The 23,381-nt window shown below is 46.8% G+C and overlaps 1 protein-coding gene across 1 annotated transcript in view; it reads left to right on the top strand.

The window, feature by feature from the left end:
• The first annotated feature begins 686 nt into the window (after positions 1 to 686).
• The window catches only part of LOC147737563 (uncharacterized), a 90,987-nt gene continuing 68,292 nt past the window's right edge, over positions 687 to 23,381 (top strand). The window contains exon 1 of the mRNA XM_086936453.1: positions 687 to 880. The gene's annotated coding sequence lies outside the window, so the exon portion shown is untranslated. The remainder of the gene's footprint in view (positions 881 to 23,381) is intronic.

Genomic DNA, 23,381 nt, shown 5'->3' with positions numbered 1-23,381 from the left:
GAGTCCATGGCAGAGACCAAGGGGGGGGGGGCGGTGACTGGAGAGCGGCACGGACAGGCGGTGATCCTCGGCAGACAGGACAGTGCCCTCTACACCCCCCCCCCCCCGCTCCGCTCCTCGGTCGGGGGGGGGGGGGGGGGGGTTCTGCTCGGAGCCTCGGGGAGGAGGGGAGCCGAGGCTCGGACCGGTCCACTCTGGGTCAAGGTTTGAATCTCGGCGCCTCGGCCTCCGGTGACCCTCGGCGGGCGGGCGGTGTCTGTGTCTCCCAGGGAGGGGGTCGCTCCAGGCCAGGCTGCCCCGGGGGAGGGTTTACAAGGTAAGAAGAATGGAGTGAGGCGGTCAGAGTCCACGTGGACCCCCCACACCTGGAGGAGGCGGGGGAGCAAGTATCTGAAGCATTGTATACAAGGCGGGGGGGGGGCAGCCTTTCATCCTTCCGAGGCCGAGTGGGAACGTGACGGAGCAGCACAGGGGGGGGGGGGGGGAAGCGGCGGCCCCCGACGGTGAGGAGAGCGCGCGGGCTGACCCTGATACGGAGCGCGTGACCCGCGAGCTGACCCTGACACGGAGCGCGTGACCCGCGACCTCACCCTCACAGGTGCGTGGCCTGGATTTCACGTCATGACCCAGGGACCTATGAAAGGGGAAAAAACGCCCACGTCACTGGAAGGGGGAAGAGAAGAACCCGGAAAAAGCAGAGCACGAGGAACCGCCGAAGGTCGGCTGCCCACCGCTGACCCCAGAGACGAGAGGCCACGAGCCCAGGGTGCTGACCCCAGAGACGAGGGGCGCGCGAGGCCCACGCCGCCAGCTGATCCCAGAGGCGCTCGAGGCCGACGCAGCGCTCCGCCACGTTCCTGCAGGCGCGCGGCCGACGCAGGTACGTGCCACCCTTTCAGAGGGGCCCGGGATGGGTCAACCTCCATCACCCCCGGGGGTGCACCCCTGAACCCCCTCCTCTGTCGCGGGGCTCCCAGTGGCTCTCTGAGGAGGAGTGACCTCCTCCAGGGATCCAGCTCGGGTCTGTCCCTCCCTCCGTCGTGTTTAAGGTCTCTCAAAAGTGCCCAGGTGTGTGTGCGCCTCTTAGTCGTCCGAGACTGTAACCCCGCCCGGATCCCCTCCACTTTTCCCTTTGTATTCCTTCTCCCTCTAGCCCTCAACTGCCTGTAGTGTTGGTGTGGGAATCTGCCACGCACTTTTTTTCCCCGAAAGTGAAAATTTAATGGTAAGGTTGGAGGTTTTTAAAATTGGGTTTTATTGCTAAAAGACATAACAATATTGTTGACTATCATATCAATTTGTCTTTTCTGTTCCTATTGCATCCTTTTGATTTTTTTTTTCTAGTGTCCGAGTATTTATCTCATATATTTAAAAATTGTTATTGGCATTTGAAACAATACTTCCAATTTCACTGCCACGCTAGGCAGTGCAATATGAACAATCATACAACCATTTGTGACTCAAGTCAAGTCAGAGATTTATATAGCGCGCTACATACCCGGAGGGTCTCAAGGCGCTTGGAGAAGGGTGGGGAGTTACTTGTCGAATATCCAAGTTTTAAGTTGCTTTCTGAATGCTAGGTGGTTCTGAGTGAGACGAAGGTGAGTGGGGAGTGAGTTCCAGGTTATAGCTGCGAGGTAGGAGAAGGATCTACCTCCCATGGTGGTTTTATTGATGCGAGGTACGGTAGCAAGCGCTTGGTTGGAGGATCGTAGTTGGCGGGAGGGGGTGTAGAAGGAGAGTCGTGTGTTGAGGCATTCGGGTCCAAGTTCGTAAAGTGCTTTGTGTGCGTGGAGTTAGGAGGCGGAAAGTAATCCTCTTATTGACGGGGAGCCAGTGGAGGTTTTTCAGGTAATTAGAGATGTGGTCATTACGTGGGATGTCTAGTATGAGTCTGGCTGATGCGTTCTGGATGCGTTGGAGTTTTTTCTGGAGTTTTGCAGTGATACCGGCGTATAGGGTGTTTCTGTAGTCCAGGCGGCTGGTGACCAGTGCGTGGGTGACCGTTTTTCTGGTTTCGGTGGGGATCCAGCGAAATGTTTTTTTGAGCATGCGAAGAATGTTGAAGCAAGATGATGAAACGGCGTTGACTTGTCTGTTCATCGAGAGTGAGGAGTCCAGGATGACGCCCAGGTTCCGAGCGTGGTCCGTCGGGATGGGTGCTTTTCCAAGGGCCCCTGGCCACCAAGAGTCATCCCAGGCGGAGGGGGAGGTACCTAAGATAAGGACTTCTGTTTTGTCTGAGTTAAGTTTCAGATGGCTGTGCTTCATCCATTCGGCTACATCTTTCATTCCTTCATGTAGCTTGGTTTTGGCGGTGTTAGGGTCTTTGGTGAGTGATAGGATCAGTTGAGTGTCATCAGCGTAGGAGATGATGTTGAGGTTGTGTTGGTGTGCGATGGCCGCGAGGGGGCTCATGTATAGGTTGAAGAGGGTGGGACTGAGTGAGGACCCTTGTGGTACGCCGCAGATGACTTCAGTGGCCTCTGAGTGGAATGGTGGGAGGCGGACTCTCTGGGTTCTTCCGGTGAGGAACGAGGTGATCCATTCCAGTGCTATTCCTTGGATTCCGATGTTTCTGAGGCGCTGTAGAAGGGTGCTATGGCAGACTGTGTCGAAGGCTGCGGAGAGGTCGAGGAGGATGAGGGCGACTGTGTCTCCATTGTCCAGTAGAGTTCGAATGTCGTCTGTTGCTGCGATGAGGGCGGTCTCAGTGCTGTGTTTGGCTCGGAAGCCGGACTGTATGTATGTATGTATGTATAGGCATTTATATAGCGCACTACTTACCCGTAGGGTCCCAAGGCGCTTCGACCGCTGCGAAACCCTTCCTGGCTTCCCTGAGAGATGGTCCCTTAATGGGTATCTCCAGGGTGAGACCAGGCATCCCCGGCGGTCTGGTGGGGCCGTTAGTGAAGATGAGGCAAGCTAATGCTCAGAGTTGCCGAGTGTGAACGCTGATCAGAGTGGGCACCGAGGCGAGAGAATTATCGAGTCCACTGACCCTGGTCCAGAAACCTGCCGCGCCGGGAATCGAACCCTGGTCCCGGGCCGTCCTCTGCTCGCGGGTCTGCCGCCTCTAACCAGTGAGCCACACTACTACTGTGAGGAGTCGAGGGATTTGTTGGTTTCGAGGAAGGCGGCGAGCTGGTTGTTGACAGCTTTCTCGATGACTTTGGCCGGGAATGGGAGGAGCGAGATGGGGCGGTAGTTTTTGAGTTCGGTGGGGTCAGCTGTGGGTTTTTTCAGAAGGGCGCTGAGTTCGGCGTGTTTCCAGCTTTCTGGGAAGGTGCCGGATTTGAGGGAGCAGTTGATGACGTCTCGGAGGTGTGGTGCTATGATGGAGTCTGCTTTGTTGAAGATGTGGTGAGGGCAAGGGTCTGAGGGGGATCCTGAATGGATGGAGTTCATCAGGCGAATGGTGTCCTCAGTGGAGATTGGGTTCCAGTCATTAAGGATGTTCACGGGGGGTGAAGGTCCTGCAGAAGGTTGGGTGGGTTGGTCTCCGGGTCGGTTGTCGAAGCTGTTGTGGATGTCTGCGATTTTGTTGTGGAAGAACGAAGCTAGGGAGTCGCAGAGGGCTTGAGAGGGGGTGATGTTGTTGGAGTTGGCTGAGGGGTTGGTAAATTCTTTGACGATGTTGAATAGTTCCTTGCTGTTGTGGGCGTTGTTGTCTAGTCGGTCTTTCAATGCAGCTTTCTTGGCAGATCGGATAAGTTGGTGGTGTATGCGGGTGGCGTTTTTGAAGGCGTCCCTGGTGCTGGTGTTTGGGTCTTTTTTCCAGGCCTTCTCGAGGGAGCGACAGAGTTTCTTTGATTTCTTAAGATCATCGTTGAACCAGGAGGCGTTTTTGCTGCCTAGTTTGGTTTGACGTTTTTTCAGCGGTGCTAGGATGTCGGCGCTGTTGGATAGCCATTGGGTGAGGTTAATTGCTGCTTGGTCGGGGTTTGAGGAGTGGGCAGGGGGGTTTTGAAGAAGCGATGAGGAGATCTGGTCGATGGTGATTTTGTTCCAGTTTCTGCTGCGTCACCCTTGTGTGGAGCACTCTCCTCTCATCTCACGCACCATATACATTGTTGTTTATCTCATTATCACTATCACTGAAGTCCAGGTTGATTGTCACCAGACAGGACACTCACCAACACGTATGGCAGGTTCTCACCTTAAGGCATGGCGTGAATTCGGTTATGTTATGCAATTAAGGTATAAGTGAGAGTTTAAACAAATGTCCCTTGTGTCTCTCTGTTTCCCTAATTTTGATTACAGGCTTGCACTTTCAGGCATTACATTGGTTGTCCTGATGATGATCCTTCATTCCTACAGGATCGAAACGCCGCCGACAGTAGGTGTAGTTTAAACACCAGTTCCCCATTGTGTGACATAATTATGTTTTTAGTACATGAGAAAAGCTAAGTTATTAGGTTTCATATGTACTAGCTTCTCACAAAAGAAAGATTGCCTGATGAACCTTTAACCCTTTTTGTTTGTTTAGCCCTGTTGTATGCTGTGGATACAGGACTGTGTCCCACTTCATAATTCTTGTGTTTGATATTGCCTTGCATTATTTTCATTGATTAAATCCTAGGGTCCGGCTGGACACCTTACTTATTATAGTGCACATTGTGGCTATTCATTAGCTGTCACATCCTCCTTTGTCAAGGACCGTTGTTTCAAGATAATACTAGTACCCTTGGTCCTTGCCTACCTAGCGGGTTCCCTTGTCTCTCCAATTAATATATTGGCAGAGACTGGTACTTTTTTTTGGCGAGTTATATCTAAAGAGTGTGGCAGTGTGTTTCAATTTTCTCTGCAATGAGCACTGTGTAAGTGCTCATTCGAGCGGATACCCTGGCAGAATCAGTGATGACTGCGTCAAAGTTGAGGACACTATCCAGAGTGCACTTTGCCGTTTTCGTGATCTAGAGTGGCCTCACTTCATGTGAGGTACTGGGTTTTTAGGGACCCGGCGGTGCCAGGGGAACACCCAGAGCCCTCTTGAGTTCTTCCTGTTTTGGCCCACAGAACCACAGAGTCTTCTAGGTGATGTCAAGGATCGAGTTTATTGGCTGCAACCAGTAACAGGTGTCCTAGAAATACAACAGCGTGAAGCGCATGTAGGTTCTTAGGAGACTGCTCGTTTTTACTGAACCAGTCTTCTCTTTTTATACAAAATATTACCCTTCAGGCAAGAATTCTTCGTTTTTACAGTTTGTCATATAAATACTTCTACTACAAAGAAAAAGCAGAGTCATGATGGCAAGCCCATATTTTCGTTTGTCCGGTTTGTGATAGATTACCCAGCAAGGCCCAGAACTTCCATCAGATGTCGATGAACCCTCAATAAAATCGGGCACCTCCTCCTTGTAAAACTAGTCATAAAGAAGAAACAGGGACAGGTGTGTGTGAGATTAGCGTAGCTTGTATGCGATGAACGGTTTATGACATGTTGTGCCTCGATGCTAATCTCGCTCGGCCATTGGGGTGAGAACTGCCCGAACAGGTTTGGCTTGAGGCAGTGGAGTCAGCTCGCCCAGGTCACAGAGGAGTCAGCAAAGGTGTACGTGTCCTTTCAGATCGACTTCGGCCTTGGTCATTTTGACTATGTAAGGGCAATCACAAGATGGATGCCGCTCACAAAATGGAACCCGAGGGTTCAAGACAGAAACTACAATTTAAGGGTGATTTCGTCACTCAATCATGACGCAAATACACAGGTATAATGTCTGGATCATTATCGGTCTGCCAATACCAAACTCGTTATGGTACGATGATATTTTCTGACACGAGTGTAGTGCTTCGGTACCATACAACAGCACGGTCCAGAATTTTCAGTACCACAGACCCTCCTTTTGCCCTAATCTGAGTCCAGGTCTGTGTGGATAAAGTCATTGAGATGCTGCTGTAGCATCATCCTGTTACTTAGTTCATCTCTTGATACAGGCTTCCTTACACATGATGTACCACAGAGGCCACATATTGCAGGAGCGCACTGTACACACAAGCAGAACAGAACAGAATGGCTAAGACCATCCCAATGAATATCAGAATCTTCCATCCCCAGGCAGATATCAGTTGCCAGAACCACCCCATTAAGTTAAAAAAACAACAGGTGTGGAGGGTCGAAGGGAATGTTTAACGACCTGTCTACTCACTCCCCAGATACAGTAGAAAATACACAAAAGAGTAGACCAGGTCTAGAGATGGTGTGTGTCTGGACATGTGACTGCGAAACAATAGGATGCAGATGCAGATGAGACAAAAGACTGAATAGTCACACAGGTTTGAATAAATCCCATCAGACCACCCAGTTGGTGGAGTTTCATCATGTGGGAGTTGATGATTATTCAAAACCACTCCTGACCATATTAGTGTCAGAATAACATAGATAGTATATGTCAATCGTTCCTCTACGTTGGTAGTGTTCATCAAGTGCAGTGCTCAAAATAATAGTGGTGACTAAAATAGATCACTTAGACTCCAAGAATGTTCAAATAGAGATCTAGGTATCACTGAGTTTAAAAACACGCCGAGTAGTTGCAACAATTACTACTCTGATGGCGTTTAGTGAGGTGGTCGACATGTTTCAGCCTGTGGGGGTACTACCCCGGCTTTCTTCAGGACCTATCAAACAGAGATACTACTACAACTAACATTATTTAAATGAGAGGAACAGTAAGGAGATTGCGCTCGTAAGAGGCCACATATCTACCAGAACTTTGTTTGCTCTCCATTCTTCGCTGGAGGGAGGGAGACAAGACTTCTTCCTATCAAAAGATAAAAGATAGTACAACAAAAACAGAATGATGTCACCTGCATGAATCCACACGAATACACAGCCACAGCACAAAACAACACACCTGCGTGAACAGTTTATATTCCGCATTAATGAAAAAACAAGGCATAGTAGCTACATCACGTAGAGGCATTTCCTCATAGTGATACTCACCCAGCTTTGTGTGGGTGATGACCTCACCTCACCCGGCAACCGCTCGGGAGAATGAGGCCCCGCTCTGTAGTGTAGGAAAAAGGGGTAATAAGTGCACATCATCTTATATGCCCAGCCAAAAGTACTCTACACAAAAACCCAACAATCGTGTGATAGAAACCCAATAATCAGACCACAAAGTTGTCTACACAGAGGTTAGCAGTGAAACAATAACGGCTCCAAATGCCAGAAGTATATACAATATACAATACAGTACAAGTCAAATGCCCCTTAATAGGAAGCCTGGTTGTAAGAGTATGGAGGCATTATATGCCGGTGCCAATTGCAGTAACTAACTAGTAAGGACACTGGCAGTGCAACAAACAAGTGCTGCTTCTCCTTACCTGTCCGTCGGTACCTCTTGTGTTTCACGAGCGGAAGTGGAGGTGTTTCACACTCCGCCCGTCCTCCTGATAAAAGGTAAATGCCAGGTTGATTAGTCACACGTGGACTAATCACGCGCCTAAACGCCAACATGGCGGGACCCAGCTCACTGGAATCTTTCCAGCGGGGCCCCATCGGAAGACGTGTCTCTTAGAAAGCACTGGAGCAGGAGCGCTGCAACGAGTGCAGGGACCGGTACACTCTGATGCGCATGCGCAAAGCGAGAGACGCTCGTCTCCAGCGCATGCGAAATGGATGTAGCGACGCAGTCCGGGGACTGTATACAGAGCCCCCAACCTTAAGGGTGCCCGCATAGTCCCGGGGGTGACAGGGTTAGTGCGCCTCCCAAAGAGAGAGAGAGAAGCAGTGATTATTTTTACATTGTAGAGGTCTGTAGTTCGAAAGGCATGCGCGATGTATACGCATGTCTAACTCAGAGACACTGCCCCTTCACTACATTAGCTTTCAATGTTATAACATATGGCGCTATTTCCAAAAGACCCACATCATTGGATCCAGTACCCCAAAGTATCTGGAAGAGAAGGAAATTCTGTTGGAAGCTTTTCCCTCGACAAATGCATTGGAGAAACCACTTTCTTGCCCAGAGTAAGTTGTACTCCCGAAGGAGAACAGTACAAAGTCGCATATAATCTCTTTAACAGATCCAATCCCAACAAGTTTTCACCACAACCTGTGGTAAGAATGAGAGGTGCTTCTAATTCACATGGTCCAACCGAAAGAGACATAGGACTAGAGATCGGGTTCCTAACCGGGGCGCCAGAAAAACCTACTGAAACATTCATTTCGCCAGACAAAGGTGCACCAGGAAGTTTTGAGTGCATAATAGAACTCTTTGTAGCACCAGTATCCAACAGAAAAGGCTCTGACACACCTGATGTAATCACCTCAACATAAGGTCCATTCTGATCTACTGGAACTGAAACAACTCCCTCTCTTTGTCCATGGCTGTCCTAGCAATCATTACCCTCATTCTCGTTCTCTGCATAGTAGTCCTCAGCATAGTACTGAGCTGTCCTAGAAGACGCATTATTCTGTTGGTCAAAACTGTTCATAGAATTCTGAGGCGGAAAGGGACGAGCGTTCTGGGGGAAATTTCCACGGCCCCTACCTCTAGGAGCTTGTTGAACACCTCGACCTCTCGCACCAGAAACACCATTCATGCGCTGTAACAAAACCGGACAATTAACCTTGAAATGACCCTGCTCTTTGCAGTACGCACATTGGTTCGGACCATACGGTAAACGCTGTTGAGAAGACTCGTTTCTTTGCGAGTTCCTCGAATACTCTTGGGGTTGCTGAAAATCGTGCTGACTAGTAGTACGAGGTGGATAAGATTGCTGGAGAAGGACTTTATTTTTCAATTCTTTAGACTTTTTATCTGCCTTCTCTAGCTCATCTTTGCGTCTATTCTCATAGTACTGGGCTGTGGCTAGTATCTGTGCTGACGTGGAAACAGCCCAAGCACTCTTAGAATCCTTCAACTTGTTGCATAATTCAGGAAGTAGATTATGTACAAATTTGTCGACAAACAGTCTCTGGCCACCCTCAGTAGCCATATCCTGACCACTATGATCGACGAAAGTCTCTTCGAACCGCGTGAAAAAGTCAGACACATTCTCATCTTTCTTCTGTTTGCATGCAGACAACTTGTCCCAATTCACACGTAATTCGGGCATCAGAGTCTTCATATATGTTATAATTCTACCAGGAAGTTCCGCTACTAAAGGCTCGGGCTTAGAGCCACCAACTTGTCTCGCATCAGCAGTAGCAATATTAACCCATGTATCACCTAACTCTTCGTCATGATCTGCATGACAAATCTTTCCCCATAAAGGCTGTGGAACAACATTTCCAAATAACATGTCTATGTCGGCTAAATTCATGATACAGGAGCTTGCAGTCTGTGACAATTCCTTATAATACCCTGCAGGATTTTTACGGGGATCAGGCAATGTCTGTTTGAGCGCTAAAACCTCAGATCTTTTCCAAGGAACATGTACCCATACACGCTGGAAATGCTGCGGAATGGCTGGATTCGCATTTGCATCACCTTCCCTCCAAACTAGGGGAACCTCTCTCATGGGATACTGTTGCGCCTTTTTCCTACCTGGCATGTCATGCTCAGACAGTGATCGAGAATTGCTTCCCTTACTCCTATAAGACAATAACATCTCAATCGCTTGTTCAACGTCTGCACCCACGATCATGCCTTCTCCCAACTGAACCGCATACGGAATAATTTAGACATGTCGTACTTTGGATCATTTCCCTCCAAATCTTCACAGAGGAAGATACACATTTGTTCAAAAACATATCTCTGTGTAGATGCTTCCCACTGACGGAAGACTTCCATGACGGACTGAACGTCATACTTTACAGTGTTGGTAACCCAGTTACGCGCTAACTCATTCAGTACTTTTCTCTCTTGATAGTCAGGCAGTCGACTCCGCAACTGTCTACGTTCTGTTATAGGGGTCGTATTAGGCGACCCAAAGAAAGGTGAGAAAAGACCAGTGACAGTGTTTGCTACTCTCTGTCGAACAGAAGGAGAAGTTGACGGAAGGGTAGAAACGTCAGAAAAGACAGGCTGATGTAGAGCAGAAGTGGAGGCAGTAGCAGAGGCAGTATTAGGATAAGCAGTTGGAGCGGTAGACAAAGTCGTAGAAAAAGTGGATGGAGTATGTAGCAAAGGCGGCGGACCTTGAGAGGGCTGCGCCGGAGGAGTAGAAACCAGCTGAAGAGGAGCTGGTGGTTGTGGAGGAACTGGAGTTCGTGTGGCGGGCGTGGTATAACAAAGCGTTGCGGGGGTGCAGTAGCATTTTGTGCATAGGGGGGTGGCGAACTTAACAAATGCGACATTGGGGGTCTTTTTCAAGCTCTTTTGCTGCTTCCTGCTGAAGATGCGGCAAAACTGGGTAGCATTTATCTATTACCATTTTACGTTGCCTGTGCAACTGCTCACTCATCTGTTCTTCTTCATTGTCTTTATACTGCATAGCAGCTTGCATTATCGAGATACCCCTTTCTCTCTTATTTTTCTTCGCTAATTTAATTTCCTTTTGTTTGGCCTCCTTACGCCATAGGCGAAAGGAGTCCAACATCGCCGGCCGGGCTTTCTTCTTAAAAAGTTTAACTTCTAGATTATCCAGGAGTTCCGTATCAAAGCTACCATATTGGGTCCATTTTAAAACACCATCTTTTCTGGTGTATTTGATCCACACTTCATTGTATGTGATAGGGCCTACTCCATGTTTCACATATAATTCATATGTCGGAGTTCCAATCGGAGGAACCGGACACGAGTCCTCCAATCGGGAGTCCTTACTACAACCAAGACAAAACAAATTTCCAAGTCTGCTAAGACCAGGCATCGTCGCTCTCTAGTCTAGCTTCAAACTTCAAAGGATTATCGATTACGATATTTCTCGTGAATACACGAGTCCTTCGGCTTTGACGCTTGCAAGTTCCAAATCAAAGCGTATCCGAAGGATACCAAACTAAGAACCAAACTAAGGACTGGGAGACGCTCCACTTATACTTAACTGAAGTATCGATGATCGATGACGCCACTAGAAGACTCGTCTATGGTTTCTCTCTACCAATCGTCAATGGGTCCAAAACAGGGCGATAGTCAGGGCAGCAGTCCTTCGTAGCCGTCGGGACCCGGGGAACCTCGCAGCAAAGACCTTCGGAACCACGTCGACATACAGGGGTCGCTGAAGTGGCTGGCCGTCCTCTTGAATTTTCACACAAAGCTCCTCACGAACATCTGGCTTGGACCGACACCGCTTGATACCGCCCCGAGTTGGACGCCAACTGAGGTACCGGGTTTTTAGGGACCCGGCGGTGCCAGGGGAACACCCAGAGACCTCTTGAGTTCTTCCTGTTTTGGCCCACAGAAACACAGAGTCTTCTAGGTGATGTCAAGGATCGAGTTTATTGGCAGCAACCAGTAACAGGTGTCCTAGAAGTACAACAGCGTGAAGCGCATGTAGGTTCTTAGGAGACTGCTCGTTTTTACAGAACCAGTCTTCTCTTTTTATACAAAATATTACCATTCAGGCAAGAATTCTTAGTTTTTACAGTTTGTCATATAAATACTTCTACTACAAAGAAAAAGCAGAGTCATGATGGCAAGCCCATATTTTCGTTTGTCCAGTTTGTGATAGATTACCCAGCAAGGCCCAGAACTTCCATCAGATATCGATGAACCCTCAATAAAATCGGGCACCTCCTCCTTGTAAAACTAGTCATAAAGAAGAAACAGGGACAGGTGTGTGTGAGATTAGCGTAGCTTGTATGAGATGAACGGTTTATGACATGTTGTGCCTCGATGCTAATCTCTCTCGGCCATTGGGATGAGAACTGCCCGAACAGGTTTGGCTTGAGGCAGTGGAGTCAGCTCGCCCAGGTCACAGAGGAGTCAGCAAAGGTGTACGTGTCCATTCAGATCGACTTCGGCCATAGTCATTTTGACTATGTAAGGGCAATCCCAAGATGGATGCCGCTCACAAAATGGAACCCGAGGGTTCAAGACAGAAACTACGATTTAAGGGTGATTTCGTCACTCAATCATGACGCAAATACACAGGTATAATGTCTGGATCATTACCGGTCTGCCAATACCAAACTCGTTATGGTACGATGATATTTTCTGACACGAGTGTAGTGCTTCGGTACCATACAACGTGTTACAGATATGGTGGTCCTAGACGTGAACTTCCACACACAATATTTGATATTATTTCAAAGACACGTTCTCAATTCTTATTCCACATACGAAATCAATCCTGCAATGAAGAATTTTGGAAACAAAAAGGAAAAAACACAATAGCCCAAAAACAAACAGAGCTTCGTATCTTCAGAGTGGGTGAGTGGGCAGGGGCATAGGAGATGCAGGCTCAATGCAGGGGAGATTGTCAATCCCTCCCCTGCATTGAGCCTGCATCTCCTATGCCCCTGCCCACTCACCCCCTCTGAAGATACGAAGCTCCGAGCGAATTGATCGCCGCAAAGACAAAAAGATTGACATTTCTTTGCAAAAACTATTGAGGGCAGGCTCCTGTTGAACCAAACCAAGGATTATCTTAGCCTTGGACTCAAAGACAATTGTGTAATTCACCATCCCCCGACCTCTCGGTCCTTTCTCTCTTTCACACGAGCACTGAACTTCTCACTCTATGCACCTTACCCTTTTTTGGTAACCCCTTTGTTTCATATTAACTGCATATTTATGCACTGTACCATGAGGAGGAATTTTACTGAGAATAAACAGTAGAGTCTTCTCTCCTCTACTTTTAAAACGATTGAACAATTCTTTTGTGTGTATACTGGACATCTGTTTGTTTTTGAGCTATTGTGTTTTTTCCTTTTTGTTTCCAAAATTCTTCATTGCAGGATTGATTTCGCATGTGGAATAAGAATTGAGAACGTGTCTTTGAAATAATATCAAATATTGTTGTGGAAGTTCACGTCTAGGACCACCATATCTGTAACACTCAATACCCAGGTCCTAGGACTTTCTTTGGGTTACCCCATATATAATAACGATCGGTACCATACAACAGCAGGGTCCAGAATTTTTAGTACCACACATGTCAAGCATAACTCTTGGATTCATAACTCTGCACATGGGCGGCGTCTCCTCTGAGCCAACGCACGTCTTTTGAAGAAGCTGGACTGTATTTTGCCGGTGAGTGGGGGGCACTTTTATTTGTGTTTCTTGTGCACTCACGATGCAATTTGGTTCATGGCAGTTGAACCGCTGCATTTTAAACATGTCACGAGCCTCTCTACAGGCACACCCTTACCGGTCACAGTCTTACCGGTCTCGTGATGCCTCCATCTTCTCTGACGTCCCGGCATTTCTGGATTCCAGCTGCCTATCAACGCGTTAGTGCACAAACGTGCCTTGAGCCACCCGGCGCCGCGTCAAGTTGTGCCGCCATTTTGTGTTTATTGTACAATGCCTCAGATTGCCGGTCATGTTTGTTGTACTTCGTTCTGTTTGGCGATCACGGAAAAGTCGTTTTGCCAAACGCTGGGCTGTCTGCCTTCCGAGCCGCACGAGTTTGGCCAGCATGGTCAGTGTTACATTTTCTTCAAGATGCGGACAGTTTTGGCAATGTATCTGTTGGAGAGGGAGCGTAGCACTGGAACTCTCGACTTTTCTTCAGATATCACATTTCATAGACTGCCTGATACTACTTATGTGTGGCAAGATTCAGCGTTAACTGCGGACAGCTGTATGCAGACCCCGGGTGAGAGACCGCTCACCGGTGCTCAAATCTTTTATTTATTTCTTTTGAAGTGCTTAGCATTGTTTTGACTGCACGCTGGTTTGGGCATAATCTTTTCTTTGGGTTGCATTATCTTTGTGGAGATTTCTGGTGTGTTTGCCCTATTGTGTGTATTTGAGGTCATTATGGAAAGTGTATTGAGAGCTGTTGTGACTGGATTGTTTCCTAGGGCAACATCTTTTAACCCTACGGTGTACCCTTCTTTGGGGAGGTTGTGTGCTTTGTGAGTAGTGACGTAAATAATTAATTTACTCTCTTAATTTCTATGCAGGTAAGTACTTAATCAATAATAACTCAGATCGGGTGAAAAAAGACAGAGTCCGTGGTGTTAGAGTTCTAAGGGTTTTATTCCTTAAAAAGGAATTGTCATGGCCAAGATATAATGTTCTGACCACCACACAGGGTGTCAGAAGGGATAGATGAGCGCGCTAACATTTTATTAACAGTACATAGCTTATATACTTATTGCACACCATTTAAAACAGTATAGAAGGCGTAACAGCTGAGAGAAGACAGGATAACAATATACACGTGGTACATGTGCGTAATCAAGAGGCGTGAACTAGAGGTGTGTTCTGGAAACGTCACTGATAGGTGTCACAAAGGGGTGGCACTAACAGAAAATGTGGCAATGTCAGCAGAAATCGGAAGCTTGGATGCGCACGCAGCTGCATGACGTGTAACTGGAGGGGTGCAGGGGACTTGACATTTACACTGACGGAAAGAGACAAAAGTCTGGCATGTCAGATCAACTTGTGCTTCTATCATATCTGATATCTGATGTTTAGGAACTAAGCTATCTGGGCAGAAAGGTCTCTAGAGCAGAAGCTATTCTATACTTGCTGTGAGTGTGTGTATAAGCGCCTGAGTGTCTGTATGAGAAGCGTGGGGGCATGGGGCCTTCCATGGAAGCATGGCAACGAAGCTATGAATTACTTGCACAGAGACAGGTCGGCCCTTTAGCCCTGTAGCTGAGGAAGGATGTTTACTGAAGCTAGCAGGCTGGAATGTATTTTCGGGGAGGGAAACAGATAACTCGAAGGTTATAGTCAATCTTGGCAGGCAGCAGGCTGAGCCGAGCGCGAGGGGCCGCGCTGGAAGTAAGTCAGAGTTCACGAGTACAGGGGCTGCCTGGGCAGAGATTTCTCGGAGTCAGAAGCCAGAAAAGAGGCTCGGTGGCAGAGATTCAGGGCCTACTTCAGCCAGAGCTGAAAAACGTAGGAGTACACTACAAAAAGACGTTGGCATAGCATACTTAGGAACGGACCATTCGACCCATTCATGGTGGGTCTGAAAGAGGACATGTTAACGTTGGACGCAAATGTATTTGCGTCTTCATAGCTGACACAGGAGGGAAGTTACATGCACTTTAACTCGTACATGGAGACGGTGGGGTACTCGCTAGGGAACACAACTTGACCATTAAAATTTAGATTACCTCATTCCCTCCTTGTTCCCTACGGACCCTTCATGATATATCGATCCTCATAAATCGATCGGTTTGTTCTTGTAACATTATATGTTCATCTTTCTTTCTTTGACTGTTTGAGAGACAACTGGAATGTTCAATGCACGAGGTGGCACACAGTCCACATATCGCTGGCCCACACTGTAGGCACAGGCAGCAGCTGAATACTATAACAAGGCCAATGCCTAGGAAGGATAAGATCTTCCATCCCCAAGCTGTTAACGTTGTCCAGAACCAACCGGACCAAGTCCAGGTGCCTGGATTCTGATGTATCTGATTCGCAATTTTATGTAGACGGGTAATAGCTTCATAAACAGATGGTGCATTTTGTGGGATGAAAACGCAGCAACTTGACCCGATGACCTTACAGGCTCCACCTCTATCTGCCAAGATGACGTCAATAACAAGACGATTTTGAAGGACAACAACCCGCATAGCAGATTGCTCCTCTGTTAAGTTACCTAAGGCGGAGGCAGTTTCATGTACTACTGCTTCAAGTGTTCTAGTTAATCTACGTATTAATTTACTGTTTTGGACAGGTCCTAGAAAGAAAAAGAATCCTTTATTGAAATCAGTGTACTGTTCCCATGCCGTTTCGGTGTAGTCGACAAGTGGAATATCTCTTTTGGGTCTATTCGGTACTAGATTCGTATTTCTATGGTAATCTGGGGGAGCTAGAAAAACAGGTGGCAGAAGGAATGCAATGTAACAGGTACCATCCCAATCTGGAGGCAAACGTATGTATGCGGTATGACCACAAACAAAATAGGAGTGACTGGTAGCTTTGAAAGACGATTTACCATGATCACTGAATTTGACCACAGTAGTGCATTTACTATGACCTACGTGTACTGAACCTTTCTTGCTAACACATAATTCACCTGTGACTGGTAATACTAACATATGGGGCAGAACTGGAGCATCCTCGGATTCTACAGTAAGGATCATAAGGCTAATTGTGTAATTACCTAATCCATATACTTCATTTTCTAGATCAGTTCCTATTCGAGTGGGAAGTCCCTCTTTATCAGGATAACAGACGTCGAGCAGGACTAAGTTCAAGTTTCCCCAAACCCAGCCCCCATCGAAAACAGCAATATCAGGATCTAAGGAATTAATTATTTTAAACCATGCCCCACAGGAGCCATTGTGAGTGAACGGGTACGGGAAGAGGGGCAGAGCTCCCTTGTAATTCTGGTAGGGAGGGAGTCGGCCACATATCCAGCAGTCGGTAGCATTATTTGTCTGATGGGAGTGGTGTAACATACTAATGAATGTATTGTTGCGCAGCGCAAGTCTGTAAGAGAGTTCATGTGCAGGAAGTTCACTAAAAGTGTGTTCAGCAGAGACATTGTAAACAGATTGTTCACGCCTGAAAATAGGCCAATATATAGGTAGCAGAATGCTGGCAATAATAATTAGAATACTTAGAAAAAACATTATTAACAACGTCACTATACAGTGACTACGCAGTGATTTACAGTATGTACGTTTCTTTGCTTCTCTCTCTCTCTCTCTCTCTATCTCGATCTAGGGGATACATGTCAGAAACTATTTAACCGATTCACCTAGGGGAGGACTTAAACAATTAAACTGTCTGACTTGCTAGATCGGAGTTTCATACGATATAGTTCTTGGGGAGTCTTTTCTCGTTCAGACACTGTAACGTCTTTTCTTTCAACACAGTCTTTGGTGGGGGTGGACGAGTCAGAGTCCTGTTTTAGTCCGTTTTTTAGTTCATTGCAAAGTTTGATGTGACTCGTGTGGACCCACCCCTTTCTCCCCTCTATCTTCACGGCGGTCCTGGTTGTAAGGAGGACGGTCTTCGGAGACTTCCAACGGGGCTCCAGCGGACTTTTCCGGTCGAAATTCCGGACGAGTACCAGGTCCCCAGGACGGACCTCATGCGCCTTTACATCGGTGTTGTCAGGGAAGGCTGCGGCAACCTGTGAACGACATGATTGGAGTGCAGACATCAAGGAGGCAAGGTAATCTGTCAACATATTGCAATCAACATCAGTTATTTTCTTCGGAACGGGCGTCCCCCACATATTTGGTGGTCTGCCAAAGACCACTTCGTACGGGGATAGCCCTGATCTTGAATGGGCGACCATTCTCATGTAGAATAGTGCCACGGGCAGGGCGACTATCCAGTCGACCCCCTTTTCCTGACAGATCTTTGCAAGGCGGATTTTTAGTGTCTGATTATGCCTTTCTACAAGGCCTGCTGCTTCGGGATGTCGGACACAGTGGAACCTCCACTGATATCCTAGCAAAAGGGAAACCTGTTTCATCAACTCGGACGAGAATGGCTGTCCGTTATCTGAATACACGACACGGGGCAAACCGTACCGTGGGAAGAATTCACGAACCAACTGTCGGGCAGTGGTCGGAGCAGTGTAGTCTGGAACTGGGTATGCTTCGGTCCAGCGGGACAGAGCACAAACAACTACAAGGACATATTTAAAACCTCGACAACTGTTCATCTGGATATAATCCATCTGGAGGACTTCAAAAGGGTGATCGGGAGGATGAAATCCACCTTGTTCTACAGGGACGCTTTTACCTGGATTGAACTGACAACAGATCATGCAAGTACGCACTTTCTGTTTTGCTGCTGCTCGTAAGTGTTTGTTGTACCAGAGATTCTGTAAACTGTCTAACATCGCCTTCTCTCCTAGATGTGCCGGGCTATGTGCTGTGTTTATCATGACTTGAACCATTGAGTCAGGGAGAAACCATATAGATTTTTCCTTCGTTATCCAACCTTGATCTGTCTGAATCCCTCCTAGTTCAGTCCATTTCTTTATTTCATCTGGCGTAGCATGTGTCTGAATGTCAATTACGTCTAGGGCGGGATCTCTAACTGCCATACACTTTATCGGTACTATTGTCTTTGTCACATCAGTAATCTGGATGTGAGTCAGTGCTGTATGTTTTGCTGTCTGGTCTGCCAGGTCGTTACCCTGGGAAACAGAATCTGTAACTTTAGTATGTGCCTTACACTTCATAACTGATATGCCCGAGGGCAAATGTATTGCTTCTAACAGCGCTTGAATGAGGGGACCGTGTTGAATCTTGGCCCCATGAGAGGTCAGGAAACCTCGTTCTTGCCAGAGGACTCCGAAGTCATGTACAACTCCGAATGCATAACGTGAATCAGTGTATATGTTAACATTTCTGTTCTTGGCTAGAATACAAGCTCGGGTCAGAGCGATGAGTTCTGCTGCTTGAGCAGACAGTGTGTCAATACGATGTGTTTCTTTAACTTCAGTTTCAGTGGTCACGGCATATGCGGCCACTAATTCTCCTGTACTTGTTCTCATGCATGAACCGTCCACATAAAGTGTCAGGTCTGGATTTGTCAATGGAACATCTGTTAAATCTCGTCTAGGCTTTGTTACTGCATTAATGATTTCTATACAATCATGCGGGGCTGAATCTGTCATAACTGTTGGTAATAGTGTTGCTGGGTTCAGGATACTGCAGCGTCTGATTTCTATGTGTGGCTGAAATAGTGTTAATTCATAACCTGTCAGTCGTGCTATAGTCAAGTGTTGAGTCTGGGTTCTGTTTAGCAAAACCTCTACAGAATGTGGTACTTGAACTGTTAACTGATGACCTAAAACAATTGAGTCACTTTGTCTTATTGCTAACACTGTTGCTGCTACTGACTTTAAGCACGCAGGGAGTGCTTGGGCTACTGAATCCAATGTACTAGAAAAATAAGCACAAGGCTTATGTGAACCTGCTTGATCTTGGGTGAGGACAGACAACGCTGTGCCATCACGTTCTGTAACAAAAAGTGTAAACGGTTTGCTGTAACATGGTGTCGCTAAAACTGGTGCTTGACATAAGGCTTTCTTTAAGTCTTCAAAAGCTTGTGTATGTTCCTGAGTCCAAGGGAGGGCAGTCGAAGTCGCTGCCTCCTGTGTCGTTAACTGGATGAGTGGCTTGGCTAGAAATGCATACTGGGGAATCCATTGTCTGCAGTACGAGGTGAGGCCTATGAAGGCCCGCACTTCCTTTTGTGTCTGAGGTTGTGGCATATTTGCAATTAACTGAATGCGATCGGGAGTGAGCTGTCTCCCCACTTTGGACAGCAAGTGACCCAAGTACACAACTTGCTGAACACAGAATTGTAGCTTCGAAGGGGACACCTTGTGTCCCTTGTCGGCCAGGAAGTGTAAAACTGTCAGTGATGCTTTTTCACATTCGGGCTCACTTCGTGCGGTGATCAGCAGATCATCGACGTATTGCAGTAAAGCGGTGTTAACTGGCATTTGAATACAATCTAGTTGTCTTTTCAGTGCTTGACTATAGATGCTGGGGCTTTCTGTGAATCCTTGAGGTGCGCGCGAAAATTTGAAACTGCGTCCATTTAAACTGAATCCGAAGAGATATTGGCTCTCTGGATCAATAGGCACGCTGAAGAAGGCGTTCTTGAGATCAATTACAGTAAAGAACGTTGCTTCTGAATCAATAGCAGTCAATAGAGAGGAGATATCGGGGACCACAGGATACTGTGGAATAATGCATTTATTCAATTCTCGAAGATCAATCACCAGCCGATATACTGGCGGTGCATTGAGATCAGTACGTTTAAGAATCGGAATGATGGGTGAATTACAGATATTGGAGTCGGTCTCGACGACCACTCCTTGGGCAATGAGCTCTTCAATGATTTTCAGTAAAGCCACTACAGCATCGGGTGGTAACTTGTATTGTCTGATTCTGGGTAATACAACACCTGCCTTGAGTGTAACGCGGTATGGTGTAATGTGCATACAGCCTACATCAGTTGGGCCTTTTGCCCACAAGTAATCTGGTACATTTTTCAATCTGACATCAAATTCACGCAGAACATAATGACCCTTGAAATCCCGCAGAAAGAGTCTAACTCCCTCCGGGGAACAGCATATTATAGCTCCTAGAGCCTTCAATGTTTTAATTCCTAACAGATTTTCTGGACATGATTTCGTGAGTAACAGGTCTGTAACACGTGATAATGGACCCACAGCCAGGGGAACTGGTTCTGATACCTCATTTACAATAGGCTGTCCTGAAAAACCCAGGGAAACATTTTGTGAGCCTGAGAGGGGTGCCCCTGGAACTTCATCATGGCTGATTGTAGTGCGACTTGCCCCTGTGTCAATTAAAAACTTTCTGTCTTTTCCCAATACTTGACTGTGTACATAAGGACCTTCTTGATCTACAGGAATCTCAATAAGAGGCAAGCCACCTTCCCTCTCTAGGCTGTTTCATGTGTATCGGGAATATTCGGGGTAAGCGGATTGGGCATACTGGTACATCTGCTGTGAAACTTGCTGAGTTGCGGCAATGGGCTGTGGCTGTGGTACTGCTACGGTCTGTGCTGGAGTCGAGGAAACATGCATAGGCTGTGTACCCTGTGTATTCTGTGGAGACTGATGTTGGTTATGGTCTTGTCTAGGCGGATGCGGTCTTTCTTTAGTTTTACCTGTCGCTATGTTATGTTTCAGAACTGGGCATTCATGTACGTAGTGACCTGGCTGCTTGCAATAATTGCATGTCCCTTTAACGGGAGCTGCAGTGTGACTTGTCTGGGTCGCACCCTTTCTGTGACCATCGGATGGGACCGTCTGAGCTACTAACATTTTCATCTTTGTGTCTTTCATGCGTTTTTGTTCCTGATCTTGTTCTTCTCTGATTCTGTTCTGATGATATTGTAACATTTGTAACATCTGTGATGGCGTATTTGCTTGCCATGTACTCTCGACCTTGTACACTCTATTTTTGACTAACGGTAAGGAATTCTCGACTAACTTTGATACAAAAAGATGCGGGTACGACTCGCTACTTGGCTGGAGGCCACTATTAATAATGAAACATTTCTCGAATCTTGAATAGAAGTCACTAGTATCTTCATCATGTTTCTGTTTACAGGACGATATTGCATCCCAATCCTCCTTTCTCGTTGTCAATAATCTGGGCAGGACCTGTACTATCAAACCTGGTAATGCTTTAGTTTTGTCCCCAAGGCCTAACCCTGGGACCCGTTTCTTTTCTTCTTCCTCTATTTCTGCCCAGGCAATCTTTGTGTCTCCCACCTCCCATTCCTTTTCCTTTAATTTCTCGAATATACCCGTAGGCAATAATACCTTCAACATTTTCATGATATCATCATACGTGTAATCCCCCATTAATAACATGTCTTTAAGCTCTCTATGGAAACCTGCAGGGTCTTTATCATGGCATGGAACTAGTTTCTTCATTTCTAACAGTTCTAATTTAGTCAGAGGCGTGTGTACATACACGCGTTTCAAGGTTTTATCCTCACCCATAACAGGGTGCACTTCTCGTAAGGGGTTCTGACTTTCAATACCACCCCCGCATTGCATGTGGTACATTTTCCTTTCTGGAGGTGGGGCGGGAACATATTCAGAGCTTACAAAGGTATCATATCTGTGTCGTTGTTCTAGAATTATTTGAATTAGTTTAGTGCTTAAGCCTCTCCATCTATCCATCAGTAGTGCTTCTAGTGTCTCGTGTAAGGGACCTGGATCAGAATAATGTTTTCTGTATTTAATGAGAAGGTGCTGAATCATGTATACACCTGCTAATTTCTGTTCGTCGGGGGAGAGGTTCAGAAATGTCTGCGCTACTGTGTCATCATTGTATATGTCTGCATTTTCGGCCCATGATACAGCTGATCGGGCTAGTTCTTGTTCATCCATAGAATTTAGTACATGGTACCCAACTCGATCTCGAAGCCTTTTATCAGTTTCCTGGAACTGATGCTCAGCAGAATTCGGATTTGTTAAGGCAGAGAAGAAAACTCTCTTGCTCTCCGGACGGATACCCTTCCTAAGGTAAGTTCCCTTACCTACATATGCTATTGTTCCTACATTTCTTTCGGGTTCTTCCTGTTCTTCTTCCTCCTCGGAGGGAGCCTCTTCTTTCTCTTTCTGATGTACGGCTATCACTGCTTTCCTAATTTTCTTGTACATAGAGTCTATGCAATTCTGTCTGTCATGTCTTCCATCAGCTATATTTTGACCCCACTTGTTCAATGCGTCTAATTCACTCTGATCTGTTCCGGGCCTGTCTCGTTCTCTTATTAGACAATTTATGAAAAATCGTAGAATCAGCGCTTGCATGCCAACTTTCTGTTTCTCCATGGCATCCTTAATACTGTCAGGGTCCTTTCCTGTCTGAACAAACTCATATATTCTGTCTAGACGCTCCTTCATTCCTGCATAGCATAACAAGCTATCAGTAGCAGATCTTAACCGTAATGATGCCAATATCATTAAATCGTCCTTTCCGGGTACTGGATCATATCTGCAAACTGACATGTTTTCTTTTAATGTGTCAAGGCGGGATGAATTAGAGGAGTGGGGAGACCTGTACGTGAGAGGACTCTGCATATCTCTGAGATTGAATCTGTGAGTTGGTGGCGGGGTCTGAGGACCCGCGGTCGCACCTCCTGAAGCGGACGCTTGTGCATTACCTCCCTGTGGAGTCTGTATCTGAACTTGAACTTGTCGTTTAGGTGGATCAGGCAAACGTGGTTTCGGTAGGTCAGTTTTGAGTACGGGAAGTGGCGGGGCTGGCGGAACAGGGGAGGTCTGTTGTGGTACCGGCGGAACGTGACCTGGGGGTGGAGTGCCACCCCCGTCCCTGTCAGTAGGCAGGGCACGAACAAGCAGATTGGTGTAAGCTGGTGCTACATCTTCTAAGTATGAATTTAGGAATATGTCTTTAGTAGTTTTGTGCATTACTTTAGTTGGAACTAATGGTGACGGCAAATTTTTCGGTATTTCTGAAATGGCGTCAGGTGTACCTTCGGCCAAAAGATACATGTTGTTCACTTGGCTATTTCGGATGCGATCTATTTGTTCTGATTTTACTCGAATTCCTTCAATAACTAATTCGTTTTCTTGGGCCTTTTCTGATTCTTTAAGTCTGTCTTCTCTACGAAGTGCTCTTTCAGCACGTTTATGTGATTCCTTACGCCAAAATTCTATGGCGTCTTTCTGAGATTGTCTAGCTTTCTTTTTCCGTAATGCCTCTTCTACCTTTATGATGCACTCGGCATCCCATGTTCCGTTAACTGGCCATCGGTATCTTTCCTCTAGGTGCTTGGTATAATCGGTCCATAACTCTAGATACAATATGGCGTCTATGCCATGTTTGTTATACATGAAATTACCTGGAGTGTCCCTAGGGGGGATCGGAATTTCTT

The sequence above is a fragment of the Lissotriton vulgaris genome, chromosome 1_1 (assembly GCF_964263255.1).
Source record: "Lissotriton vulgaris chromosome 1_1, aLisVul1.2, whole genome shotgun sequence".
Lineage (NCBI taxonomy): Eukaryota > Metazoa > Chordata > Amphibia > Caudata > Salamandridae > Lissotriton > Lissotriton vulgaris.
This window is presented reverse-complemented; position numbering and strand designations above follow the sequence as displayed.